This window comes from Elephas maximus, chromosome 5 (genome assembly GCF_024166365.1).
Source record: "Elephas maximus indicus isolate mEleMax1 chromosome 5, mEleMax1 primary haplotype, whole genome shotgun sequence".
NCBI lineage: Eukaryota > Metazoa > Chordata > Mammalia > Proboscidea > Elephantidae > Elephas > Elephas maximus.
Window position 1 is genome coordinate 54,025,012 of NC_064823.1, and position 14,072 is coordinate 54,039,083.

Sequence of the window (14,072 nt, forward strand, 5' to 3'; positions counted from 1 at the left end):
AGTACAATTTTTTGTAATAATCTGATATGATTCTTTTAATTTCAGTTTGGTCTGTTGTGATATGGCCCATCTCGTTTCTTATTCGGGTTATTTGTTTCCTTTCCCGTATGTCTTTAGTCAGTCTGGCCAATGCTTTATCAATTTTGTTAATTTTTTCAAAGAACCAGCTTTTGGCTTTTTTAATTCTTTCAATTCTTTTTCTGTTCTCTAATTCATTTAATTCAGCTCTAATTTTTATTATTTGTTTTCTTCTGGTGCCTGATGGATTCTTTTGTTGCACGCTTTCTATTTGTTCAAGTTGTAGGGACAGTTCTCTGATTTTGGCTCTTTCTTCTTTTTGTATGTGTGCATTTATCAATATAAATTGACCTCTGAGCACTGCTTTTGCTGTGTCCCAGAGGTTTTGATAGGAAGTATTTTCATTTTTGTTGCATTCTATGAATTTCTTTATTCCCTCCCTAATGTCTTCTATAACCCACTCTTTTTTCAGGAGGATATTGTTCAGTTTCCAAGTATTTGATTTTTTTTCCCTGATTTTTCTGTTATTGATTTCCACTTTTATGGTCTTGTGGTCTGACAAGATGCTTTGTAATACTTCGATGTTTTGGATTCTGCAAAGGTTTGTTTTATGACCTAATATGTGGTCTATTCTAGAGAATGTTTCATGTGTGCTAGAAAAACAAGTGTACTTTGCAGCAGTTGGGTGGAGAGTTCTGTATAAGTCAATGAGGTCAAGTTGGTTGATTGTTGTAATTAGGTCTTCCGTGTCTCTATTGAGCTTCTTACTGGATGCCCTGTCCTTCTCCGAAAGTGGTGTGTTGAAGTCTCCTACTATAATTGTGGAGGTGTCTATCTCACTTTTCAGTTCTGTTAAAATTTGATTTATGTATCTTGTAGCCCTGTCATTGGGTGCATAAATATTTAATATGGTTATATCTTCCTGGTCAATCTTGCCTTTTATCATTATGTAGTGTCCTTCTTTATCCTTTGTGGTGGATTTAACTTTAAAGTCTATTTTGTCAGAAATTAATATTGCTACTCCTGCTCTTTTTTGCTTGTTGTTTGCTTGATATATTTTTTTTCCATCCTTTGAGTTTTAGTTTGTGTCTCTAAGTCTAAGGTGTGTCTCTTGTAGGCAGCATATAGATGGATCGTGTTTTTTTATCCAGTCTGAGACTCTCTGTCTCTTTATTGGTGCATTTAGTCCATTTACATTCAGCGTAATTATAGATAGGTATGTGTTTAGTGCTGTCATTTTGATGCCTTTTTGTGTGTGTTGTTGACAATTTCATTTTTCCACTTACTTTTTGTGCAGAGACTTTTTTCTTTGTAAATCGTGTGCTCCTCATCTTCCTAGCAGTTGAATTTATGTTTGCTGAGTCGTTATGTTTTTCTTGGTTTTTATTTTGAGTTATTTAATTGTTAGACCTCTTTGTGGTTACCTTAATATTTACCCCTATTTTACTAAGTAAAAACCTAACTTGTATTGTCCTATATCGCCTTGTTTCCCTCTCCATATGGCAGTTCTATGCCTCCTGTATTTAGTCCCTTTTTTGATTATTGTGATCTTTTACATAATGACTTCAATGATTCCCTGTTTTGAGCATTTTTTTTTAATTAATCTTAATTTGTTTTTGTGATTTCCCTATTTGAGTTGATATCAGAATGTTCTGTTCTGTTGTGTGAACTTCTGTTGTGCTGGTATCTGATATTATTGGTTTTCTGACCAAACAATTTCCTTTAGTATTTCTTGTAGCTTTGGTTTGGTTTTTGCAAATTCTCTAAGCTTGTGTTTATCTGTAAATATTTTAATTTCACCTTCATATTTGAGAGAGGGTTTTGCTGGGTATATGATCCTTGGCTGGCAGTTTTTCTCCTTCAGTGCTCTATATGTCATCCCATTGCCTTCTTGATTGCATGATTTCTGCTGAGTAGTCTGAACTTACTGATTCTCCTTTGTAGGAGACCTTTCTTTTATCCCTGGCTGCTTTTAAAATTTTCTCTTTATCTTTGGTTTGGGCAAGTTTGATGGTAATATGTCTTGGTGATTTTCTTTTTGGATCAATCTTATATGGGGTTCGATGAGCATCTTGGGTAGATATCCTTTCATCTTTCATGATGTCAGGGAAGTTTTCTGCCAGCAGATCTCCAACTATTCTCTCTGTATTTTCTGTTATCCTTCCCTGTTCTTGAACTCCAATCACATGCAAGTTATTCTTCTTGATAGAGTCCCACATGATTCTTAGGGTCTCTTCATTTTTTTTAATTCTTTTATCTGATTTTTTTCCAGCTATATTGGTGTCAATTCCCTTATCCTCCAGGTCCCCCACTCTGCATTCCAATTGCTCGATTCTGCTCCTCTGACTTCCTATTGAGTTGTCTAATTCTGTAATTTTACTGTTAATCTTTTGGATTTCTGAATGCTGTCTCTCTATGGATTCTTGCAGCTTATTAATTTTTCCACTATGTTCTTGAAAATCTTTTTGATTTCTTCAACTGCTTTATCAGTGTGTTCCTTGGCTTTTTCTGTAGATTGCCTTATTTCATTTCTGAGGTCATCCCTGATGTCTTGAAGCATTCTGTAAATTAGTTTTTTATATTCTGCATCTGGCAGTTCCAGGATTGTATCTTCATTTGGGAAAGATTTTGATTCTTTAATTAGGGGAGTTGTAGAAGCAATCATGGTCTGCTTCTTTATGTGGTTTGATATCGACTGTTGTCTCCGAGCCATCTATAAGATAAAAAAATATATGTATATTGTAATGATATTTGCTCACTGAGTGTTATCTTGTTTTGTTTTCTTTCAGTGTACATAGATGGGCTACTAGATTGCGTTGTCTTGATTGTTGTAGCCCTTGAGCCACTTATGTCCTATTACCAGCTGGTTTGGACTGTTACCAGATATATAAGCCTAAGAGTCCATTCACTATTCTTGAGTAGAATCTCATTTTGGGTCACCAAGTGTGTGGTGCAGACTGTCACCTATCCACTTAGAGGTGTAGTGGTGATAGTTGTGTGCACCAGATTCTAGTAGCAGCAGGGGGTCACACTCCAGGGGGGGCAGGATGCTGACAGGCTTCCCCCAAGTGCCAGTGAGTTAGGTGTGTCTCTATTCCTAAAGCACTTTGGTGGATGCACTCTGCAGCTGTACCTTAGGCACCCAATGCATGTACCTCTACAGATTGGTAGATGTCACCATCCTCAGACCCCTAAGGCAGGAGGCTAGGTGGTCTGGGGGGAGTTTCAACCCTCAGTTCCCTGTTGTGGGTCAGTGAGGGCTCTGTTGAATATGCAGAGATATCAGAGCTGGGAAACTTGTCTTTCCAGTAATCTGCTAAAACAATTACAGTCAGGTCCCTATCAGAATTTCCTTTGCATTTTAATAGCCACCTTGTTCCCTGTAGGGATGAAAGCCCAAGACTGTGGATCTCATATGCTTTGCTGAAGCTGGTTCTGTATTTTTAGTCCAATTTCAGGAAGTCCGGGAAGGATTTTTGGTCCCTGGGTTTTTTGTAGCTGCTTCTTTTTTTCTTTCTGGCCAGGAGAATGGGTTAGGAAAAGACCAAAACAAAACAAAAAAACTGCAGAGCACTTCACTCTCTGGCTCAGGAAATTCCAATGTTAATGAAGCTGCCTGGGAAGGGGAGAGGAGGGGTCAGATAGACAGGAGAGAGTAGCACCCCGGAATATAGACAAAGTTACTTATCTTACTTGGAGATGACTGTTTTATCTGAGATTCCTGAGGGGTGTGTAGCCTGTGTGCATTGGCTGGGTTGAGATTGCCCCCAAGGGTCAGGCCTGCGTCCCGTGCTTGTGCTGTCTCAGAAGCCGTGGTCAGTTCCTCTGCTCCCAGTCCAAAGCCCAGCGCCAAAGTTCCCCGGCTGGGACTCCACACTCCAGGCTCCAAAACCAGTCGCTGCCTCCCAGTGACTTCTCCTCCTGTCAGCTGTGTTGCTGCGCTGCCTGCGTGCACTGGCTGGGCTTCCCCCAAGATCAATTCTGGGGGCTAGGGCTGCATCCTGTGTTTGCGCCATCTCAGGATGCCGTGCTCAGCTCCCCTGCACCCAGTCCAAAGCCCGGCGCCAAGGTTTTCTGCTGGGACGCTGGCTCCAGGCTCCAAAAACAGTCGTTGCTTCCCCGTGGTTGTTCGTTCTCAGTCTCTGTCACTCAGGTCAACCCTTTAGGTCTGTGTTTGATGGTCAGGGTTCGTAGACTGTCATGTATGTGATTGATTCACTTGTTTTTCCGAGTCTTTGTTGCAAGAGGGATCTGAGGTAGCTTCTACCTAGTCAGCCATCTTGGCCCCACCTTACAAAGTATTTTGAAGTCATGAAAAAATGCTTATAAACAAGTAAATGGCAATTGTTCAATAAACGGTGGGTGTTGTTAGCAAAAAAATTAGGATATAAAATTGTTTATATGACATGATCTCAACTATATAAAAATATCTTAAAACACTAGAAGGAAGTGTGTTAAAATCTCAGTAGCTTATGTCTAAATTTTCAGATAGTCTTTTTCCTACTTCTTTATAATTTTGAAATCTCCCAGGCTATAATTTTTTATAACAAGTATCATTCATATAAACAGAAAAAAAATTTTTTTTTTACATATTAGTTTTTGAAAACATGTTACTGCCGTATGATGTCATTTTCTTTTCCCTGTGTCCACTGACGATTACATGCCGAGCAGCTCTTGCCTGGGCACTAAATTCTCCCCTTTCAGTTGAGGAAGTGCAAGCTGATCCACCAAAGGCTGGTGAAGTTCATATTAAGGTAAATCTGGGTCTTTTAGCCTTTACCTTTGAAGGCAAACACCTGTTTCATAATATATATGTATATATATATGTATATCAGTTCATTTACATTTTTGGTCTGCCTACTTCTCTTAACAAAAGAAAATTTTATAAACTAAGATAAGTGCAGAGTTAATGAAAGACTGAGATATTCTTAAATATGGTAAAATATTGGTAAATCTCATATTATAATTATTATTTTTTTGATTATTAAGATTCTTCTTAAAATTATATTTCACAGGCCTGTAAACTTCACATGAGACCTAAAAGAGTTTTTTGAAAGTTAAATTGTTTTAAGTTTTGAGGGGAAGGAGGAAGTGCATTTCCCCATATGTCTGTGGTACAAAGTAGATATTCAACAAGTACATAGTGACTAATGGACAAATCATCCTACTCTACTCTTTTACTCTACTCAGAGAGCTCATTGGAAAATGTGTACCACGTGGTAAATTTTAATTTTCCAGGAATGATCAGCAAGAAGTCCATGATGGCCTTCAAAGTGATTTGAAAGCTCATTAATGATTATTGAACAGAGTTTAGACCAGGGATGGGAAAACAGTAGCCTATCAAAGGCCTCTTGCCATTTTCAAATTAACCTCTCAATCAATGCATCTCAAATTTTATGAAATCATTAAATACCCAAAAATAGGAGTATTATTATTACTTAAAATTGGATTAAACATTAAATTCACCTATCTTGTAAATTAAGAACAGGAAACTCAACATTTGATTCAGTGAAAGCAACACGTACTAAAAGCTATACGCCTCTAGTCCATATCAAGACTGATGTAAGTAGGAGAAGACATAGGAGGATGGTTAGAAGAGTAACATAGAAAAGGAATGAAGGGAATTGGGAAGATGCTAGAAGGAAAAAAGATGGAGGGAATGAGGCGGGTAGAAAAAGATGAGGAGTGAAAGGCGGGAACAGGAGAATATGGGAATTAACACTACATAAACTATCAGCTCCATGTCCAGTGCTATGCTAAGGGTTATATTTCAGAGAAGAGAGAAAGTGAAGAACAAAACGAACAGTGATAAGAATTTACACAAGACAAAGAGTTCAATAATTTGTTTTAACTGGCTGCTATTGATGTCATTGCTGTTAGTTGCCATCAAGTTGTTCCCTGACTCATGATGACTCCATATGTTATAAAGTAGAACTGCCTCTTCTGGGCTGTCGTCTTAATGGGAGAAATTCACCAGGACTTTCTTCCACAGAGACACTGGGTGGGTTCAAACCGCCAACCATTAGGTTAGCAGCTGATCGCAAACCACTTGTGCCAGCCAGGCTCCTTACTGACGGCTATACAGAAGCTATATTCTCCTATTTATTATTCGTCCAGGCAGCATTTAGTAAGTGCTCATCATGTGCTGGGTCACCTTCCACTGAAATGTCTACTAGTTGATAAACCACTGTTCTCTGCTCTTACAATGATATGCTCATTTATGACAAAGGCTAAACCCTAAATAACAATCCCAAATAGCCCACCAAGGCGGAGGTTGCAGGAGCAAGGACTTGAGCAATGTTACCCTGAACCCTGAATAAAACCCAGGCCAGGATCTTCTCTTAAGGACAGAGGCTCCCACTCCCAGGTTATACCATAGACAGTTTCCCACAGATAATCACATATTCATATTTGATGTGAAGAACAAAACTGATAATGAGATTCCAGATTGCTGAATACCTAAAATAACACTTCTAGATTTTGACAGCATCTTGAACCCGTTTTAACACTGTGGGAATCAAAAACACAGTGTGTTTCTCATGAGCATCTCTTTTCATCCATTTGGTGCAATTATACCGTAGCCTTTTCCAGTATATCAGATATAAAACCCTGACTCTCACACTAAAGAGAATGGAAAATTAGTAAGTAGCACTTGGATATGTGCTTTTCTGGCTATATTATAGGCAGATCAGTACTATATGGGCTATGGTACATTGAATGCTTCATTTTTATTATCCAACTTAGTTGGGTTGGGACCATCCACAGACCAGAAACCTTACTCCATTAAATAAGAATTTTTAAAAAATTCTCAATTTCAGTTAAAATTTGCAATAGTTAGCTTATTAAGTTTAAACTCATTTTGTATTAACCTAAAGTATGTTTTCAGTGCACAAGTTTAAAAATTTGAAATTGACTTTCCCAAAACATTGTAGAAAGCACTCTACAATGTAACGCCTGAAATTCTCTTTCTCAATAGAAGTGCTATTTATTTGGTCAAAATTTCTCCACTAAATGGTGCAGCCCTTACATTTCATGACTATTCGGTGACATAGGATATAAAGACTTGATTCCTAAATACCTAAAATTATTACCAGCTCTGAAACTCGTAAACCATCTGATGTTGGACAATTTATCCTAATCTGTGAGGCTCCCTTTCCTCCTGTCTAAGATGGGCATAATAGTACCTTCCCTGTGTACATCTGAAGCTATTACAGTGATCAAGAGAGATAATACACATTGAAATTTTAAATATTCAATTACAGAATAAAAAAAGGGAAAAAACCCAAACCAACTGATCTTTGCTCACTTAGTTCCTATGCAGATGGTCTCTTCAGGGATCTGTGGTACTGATAATCACATACTGAAAGGACGACTCTCAGTGAACTTTCCTTTAATCCCAGGCCATGAAGGAGCTGGGATTGTGGAGAGTATTGGTGAAGGAGTAAGCTTGATGAAATCAGGTAGAAGACAGGGCAGCATCTTAAAGAATTCCCTCAGGGCAAGTGAGGAACATAAAACACATTAACTGGAGAAAAAAAATTGGTTTGCATCTAGATTCTTTTAATTAGTCAGATTATCATTAAATTAAATGCAGCCAATAATTCCAAGAATCACATATGTTTTCTGTTATCATCTATGACAAGCCAGTAGGGCAGTGGCTTGGCGAGATCTACATAGCCAAAACCAAACGAGTGTTGAGGTAGAACAATGTACTTCTAAACAGCTCCTTAGGGGCAAGTATTGCTTCTTATAGGTATTTTTGTCCTCCACAATGATTAGCGCAGTGCCTGTCCCAGAATTGAAACAGATAAAATTTGACAAATGAATAAGTGTTCTAATCAACTAGAATTTAAGTTTGAATTTTCATTGATAAAATGATACTGATAGTTGAAAGAATCAATAGCAACTATGTGGTCATCCCCAGCCATGTAAAAAAGGATCTTGACATTCCTACTCTCAATGTGACTAAAATATTCAGAGTAAATAAGCACAGTCACATAGACTAAGGTAATGTGTTAACCCTGAACTTGAAACGAGGTCAACAAAGAGATTTAAGGAAGTGCATGGTCAGGACATCCACAGAGCCATCATTCATGTCTTCATTTAGCAAGAAATTGTGGAGTGTCTACCATGCATCTGAGTTCAATCTCAAGGTGAATGGGGTCACCATGAGTTGGGGCGAACTTAAGGGCAGCTAGCAACAACCATGTGTGTGACACCAGGCATAGTAGGAGCAACAAAAATAAAAATGCATGATCGCTACATCTCTAAGAACTTAAGGCAAATAGAGGAAATATATATTCTAACTCCTTTTTAGCTAGAAAAAGTATAGTGGAAGTTCTGTGGGAAATGATGAAAGGAATTGAAGGAAAAGGACAAAAGAGCAGAATGTCTCCTGAATCTGAGATCCAGTACCTTTGGATTTTTTGAAGCCAATGAATTTAAGATGTGCCTTGCCTAAACTTATAAGAGAATTTTAATGCCGTCTAAGCTCTGCAAGAGGCCTAACAGGAGTAGTTACAAAATAAGGACGAGCATAGGAACTGTGTGATGGACTTCTGGCCAGGCCTTCATGAGTCTGTGGTATGACTGTGTAATTAACTTTCTTTCCAGACCCTACCCCAGCCTGTCATCCTAGGTCCTCCATGGTCTAGGTAGTGAGTGGATCCAAATGTAATCAGTATACTCTGCAGAGCTCTTTAACCCAAGACCCTCCTCTTTAGTAAGTGCTCTAGAAACAGCCTTTCTCTGCAGAGGAAGAGTGATTCCTTTTATTCTCTGAAGTGAACATATCTTAGAACTTAGGCCCAGGAAAAAAAAAACACCCCATGGGCCTGCTGTGTGCCCTTGTGTCATATTGAGACAAGGTGACTGTGCCATTATACAGCTGGATGGGCCACTTTAGACAGGTAACAACCACTGTGGGACCTAAAACCTTCAAATGGAAAACAAAAGGGTTAAAGTAGATATATTATGTCTAAGGTTTATTCCTGGTTTTATTGTTGTTTCTAAAACACAGCAGTGGGAATTAGACCTATAGCTACCTATCCAGCAGTGAATATCTCCAAATTTCCACCATTTTTCACAAAAAATAAAATAAAATGAGATTCTGAAACCAAGTAAAATGGTTTATTCTTAGAAACAGCTATGGGCAATGCTATCCTGACTGCCATAAGCTGTACACAAGTTACCAAGCCATTCAATGAGACTTTTGTAAATATACTACTGCATTTTATTGCCCTAATATTTTAAAACTAATAATTATTTCTTTTCTCTACATAGGAGATAAAGTCCTCACACTCATTCTTCCACAGCCTAGAGAATGCAATCCCAGCTTGCACCCCGTGGGCAACTTCTGTCAGAAGCAAGAATTAGTACATTCGTTCCTCATGCTTTTACTAAATTGCTTTTATTTTACAAGCATTGACCTGTGTAGCTAACGGTGCTCATTTCTTTCTTTGTAACTCCGTGTGTCTGTGTAGTTCCGGTGCCTCTGTCTGTATTTGTGTCCCTGGGGAATAGCGTTCTACCATCTTCTGCATTAACGCTGGATAGGACAAGCAGATTTACCTGCAAAGGAGAAAAGATTTATCACTCTTTTCGCACAAGCACATTCACTGAATATACTATTGTACCTGAGATTGCGGTGGCAAAAATTGATGATGCTGCTCCTATGGATAAAGTGTGTACCATAAGCTGTGAGAACCCTAGAGGTTATGGGGCTGCTGCTCATTCAGCCAAGGTGAGGAAGTTGGTTGTGTCTTAATACACGTTATTGTGATTCAGCTGGGAAATCATCAAATCTAGTCCAATCAATCTGAATGGTTCATTTGGTGTATATAGTCCCAAAATTCTCAATGGTTGTTATTTTTTTTAATCTTATCTATTTATTTATTTTTCTTAAACATGTGCCCAGTTTTGATACCTAATATAAACCTACCTTCCGAATTTCCAGGTCACCCCTGGTTCCACCCGTGTGGTCTATGGACTTGGAGGAATTGGTTCAGTCATTGTCATAGGATGCAAGGCGTCTGGTACTTCTAACGTCATTGGGGTTGACATCAATGAGAAAAAATTTCCCTGGGCAAAAGCCTTAGGGGTTACTGATTGCCTCAGCCCTAGAAGCTCAAGAAGCCTGTTCAGGAGGTGATGGTGGAAATGACACACTTTGGTGTTGATTTTGTGTTTGAGGCCATCGGACTCACTGATATGTGGTATGTGGTTTTGAGGCTTAGTGAGGGGAAACTACTTGATAACAAATAGGCACACATTAACCGGTTACTATTGAGTCAGCTCCAACTCACGGCAGCCCTTTGTGTGTCAGAGTAGAACTGCGTTCCAGAGGGTTTTCAGTGACTGATTTTTTGGAAGTAGATTGTCAGGCCTTTCCTTCAAGGCATCCCTTGGTGGACTTGAACCTCCAACCTTTCAGTTAGCAGTCAAGAACATTAACCATTTGCACCAATGAAGTACACAATAAATAACTTTATATAGATAAGTACAAACTGTCCTGAAAATACATTTTGTACCTGTGGACCTCCAAATCTAAAAATAGAATGTAAATTCACACCAAAATATGTGATCTTAAAACAGAAATGATAAATACTTTGAGGTATGTTATTACAGTATGTTGTTGTTAGTTTCCCTCAAGTTGATTCTGACTCGTGGTAACCCTATGTGGGCAGAGTAGAAATCCTCCATAGGGTTTTCTAGGCTGTGACCTTTTGGAAGCCAATTGCCAGGCATATCTTTCGAGGCACCTATGGGTGGGTTCAAATCACTAAACTCTCAGCTAGTAGTCAAATGCTTAACTGTTACATCACCTAAGGACTCAGCCTCATAGTATACACAGTTTAAAAATAAAAAAGGCCATAATATCAGTATCTCCTTTCCTGTATTCCTAACTCTTTCTTCATGTATATGTATTTTATAGTTAGGTATGAACACTATTTGCTTCATATGTGGTATTTCTGTGTGTTTGATATCAGAAGCATTTATTCACTTAAACAATGTTTGTCAAGCGCATATGTACCAGTGTGCTAAGCCCTAGGGATACAAGAGTGGTTAAAATAGTCATCGTCCTCTTAGATTTTACATTTTAGTGGGGAGAATGAATCTGTATTCAATATCTATAAGTGTGTACCTAAGGTACTCCATCAAAGAATGAAGGAACTGGAGGTAGTAATGTAGGTGATAGGAAGGAGACAAATAAGGTAAGAGGGAGGAAAGAGGTGAGAAAGCAGGGTTAAGAACCAGAAAATGAAATACAACAGGATAGATACGAAGAGTTATACTGAAACTTGAATTAAAAAAAAAAATTGAATCTTCATACACACACAGATGCACACACATATATATACATATATATAGTTGGGATTTTTTAGTATGGATGACGAGGGCAGAGAAGCATGGCAGTGGAGAAAGTCAGGTAAAGAATAGAGTGTTCTATTTTATTTCATGAAATCACAGTACTTATTATGTGACAGATAGTGCCAGTAGTGTTTTAAGAATGATTCATCATTTAATCCTCATTACAACCCTGTAAAATAGGTCTTTTCACTAATAAGGAAACTGAGGCATAGGAGGTGAAGTAAACTTGCCAGAAGTCACACAGCTAGCACAGGCTGTGCTCTCTACCACTAAGCCATGCTGGTTCTCTAGTGAGATCCCTGTCACTGGCAGGGTTGAAGCTGAAGCTTCTACCCAAGAGGATATTCAAAATCCAGGGCCTCCAAGATTCCTTAGAGGTGGTAAGGTGGTAGCTGGTATATGGGAATGTGCTTACAGTCATTATTATCATCATTAGGTTGCTGCCTGGGACTCCTGCCCTGAGAGTTATGGTTTCTGTATGATCATTGGATTGGCTTCATCAAATTCTAAGCTTTCCCTTGGTGCACTGATGATTTTCTCTGGAAGAACGCTGAAGGGTGCAAGTTTAGGAGGTAGGTTGGTGAATAGAAGGGAATAGTCAGTTGCTCTCCATGAGATCCCCTTAACTTGGCAGAAGGATAAAAGTCAAAGCTCCTCCCCTTGGGGAAAAAGATATAATGGTAATAGTTTCCAAAGACTTCTGCTCCAGTGTGTTGGTATATTTCGTAAATTGATCTTAACTAATTTAATTAATTAGTTGTTTTTTGTTTTTTAGTTCAAACAAAATTGTTCAAATGTGGAGTCTCCTGCAAAATACTTTTTGGGTTTGAAATCAATGAGTCAATTTTGACTCTGCATTAGTGGATTCAAAATCTATTGTTCTGTGTTAACAACAATGATTTTGGGAAATTATATGCACTCTCCTGGTATCTGTGGCGCTTGTTTTTGTCTTCTCAGAGAAGCGCTTATTTCTGAGCAGTATCTACCAACAGCCTGAGGAAATTAACATTCTAGTCTCCGTGCATTCCTCGGGTTGGAAGTGGTGGTGCAATGTTAAGCCCAAGTGTGAATAGAGAATGGAAAAAGCAATTGTGCAATGATGAGCCCAGCAGGGGGAGCTGGAGACTACCAGTTTTAAATGGCCAATCTTTCTCCAAAGGAACTCTGGGTGACAGAACTCATTGTAAGGACACTTAGTGTCTTTGCTTCCTAGGGCTACCATAAAAAATGCCACAAACTTGGGTGGCTTAAAACAATAGCAATTTATCCTCTCATGCTTCAGGAGGCTGTTGTGCTGTTGTTATGTGCCCTTGAGCTGGTTCCAACTCAAAGTGACCCTACAGGACAAAGTAGAACTGCCCCCATAGGGTTTCGAAAGCATGGCTGGTGGATTTAAACTGAAGACCTTTTGGTTAGCAGCCAAGCTCTTAACCACTAAGCCACAAGGGCTCTGAATTTAGGGTACTGGCAGAGAAAGCTCTCTCTGAAGGCTCTAAGAGAAGAAGCTCCCTTGCCTCCCTAATAGCCCCAGGTGTTCCTTGGCTTGTGGCTGCATAGATCCAACCCCTGCCTCTTTCTTTCCTCTGTTTCTGTCTTTGTGTCTCTTCTTTTTTAATGACACCAGTCATGTTGGATTTGTGCCCATCCTACTCTAGCATGACTTCCTGTTAACTAATTACACCAGCAATAACCCTATATACAAATAAAGTCAAGTTCACAAAGGTTAGGACTTGAACATGTCTTTTTGAGAGACACAAATCAACTCATAACACATAGCAATAGCAGCCAAGAGCATTTGATGTACAAATTAATTATCTTCCATGTTCAGTGGCAAATTTTCAGAGAAATACCTTACCTGTCTCCATGGTTTATTTGAACTCCTCCCCCCACCCCTTTAGTTGGCTTGATATTTCTCAAGTCTTATTATTATTTTTTTAATCTTATAATCCGTTTTGCTTTGCAGATTATAAAACCAGAGACTGTATTCCTCAATTAGTGACTGCCTATAAAATGGAATTAATATAGATCCATTAATAACCCATGAGCTGCCTTTTAATCAAATCCACAAAGTCATGGAGTTGTTCTATGCTGGAAAAAATGAGTATTTTGTTTGATGATGTCCTATACACTGATACCTCACAGAGAAAATGACTCTTCAAACATTGCCAAGTGATTTCATGAGAAACAGATGGCTACCTGGACCTTTAAAATCTTTCACATAGCCTACCATATTTCCTCTGTGAACAGGATAAGAAAAGCTTTTACCTAAAGGTTACTTCTTGGGAAGACCCACATCTATCTTAATTCAGAGAAATGTTTAAGAGTTTGTTATAACACTAAGAACCCCTCTATTCCACATCCATCAATTATGCATTATTTCTCTGGTTAGAGAGGTGGTGTTAAATAAATGAGGTGACATTTCATGAGTCATAAAATCTTGCAAAGAATCAGAATTTTTTCCAGGTAGAGCCATAGGCTCCCACCCAGGACACAAATCCTTTCTACCTTATGTCTGCTATTTGAACAGTCGGTTTCTGTTAACACACCTTCAGGGATGAATTGTTCACTCAGTAATTCTTCAATTTATTTATTTACTCAATCAGTGCACATTTGTTGATAATGGACTATTTGCCAGGCCTGTGATAAGTGATGAAGATATCAGTGAAGAATAAAAGAAAAACAGT

General features: G+C 38.6%; 1 pseudogene; it reads left to right on the forward strand.

Annotated features, from left to right (window-relative positions):
• The first annotated feature begins 4,676 nt into the window (after positions 1 to 4,676).
• LOC126077544 (alcohol dehydrogenase 6-like) lies at positions 4,677 to 13,502 on the forward strand (annotated as a pseudogene).
• Positions 13,503 to 14,072: the final 570 nt, after the last annotated feature.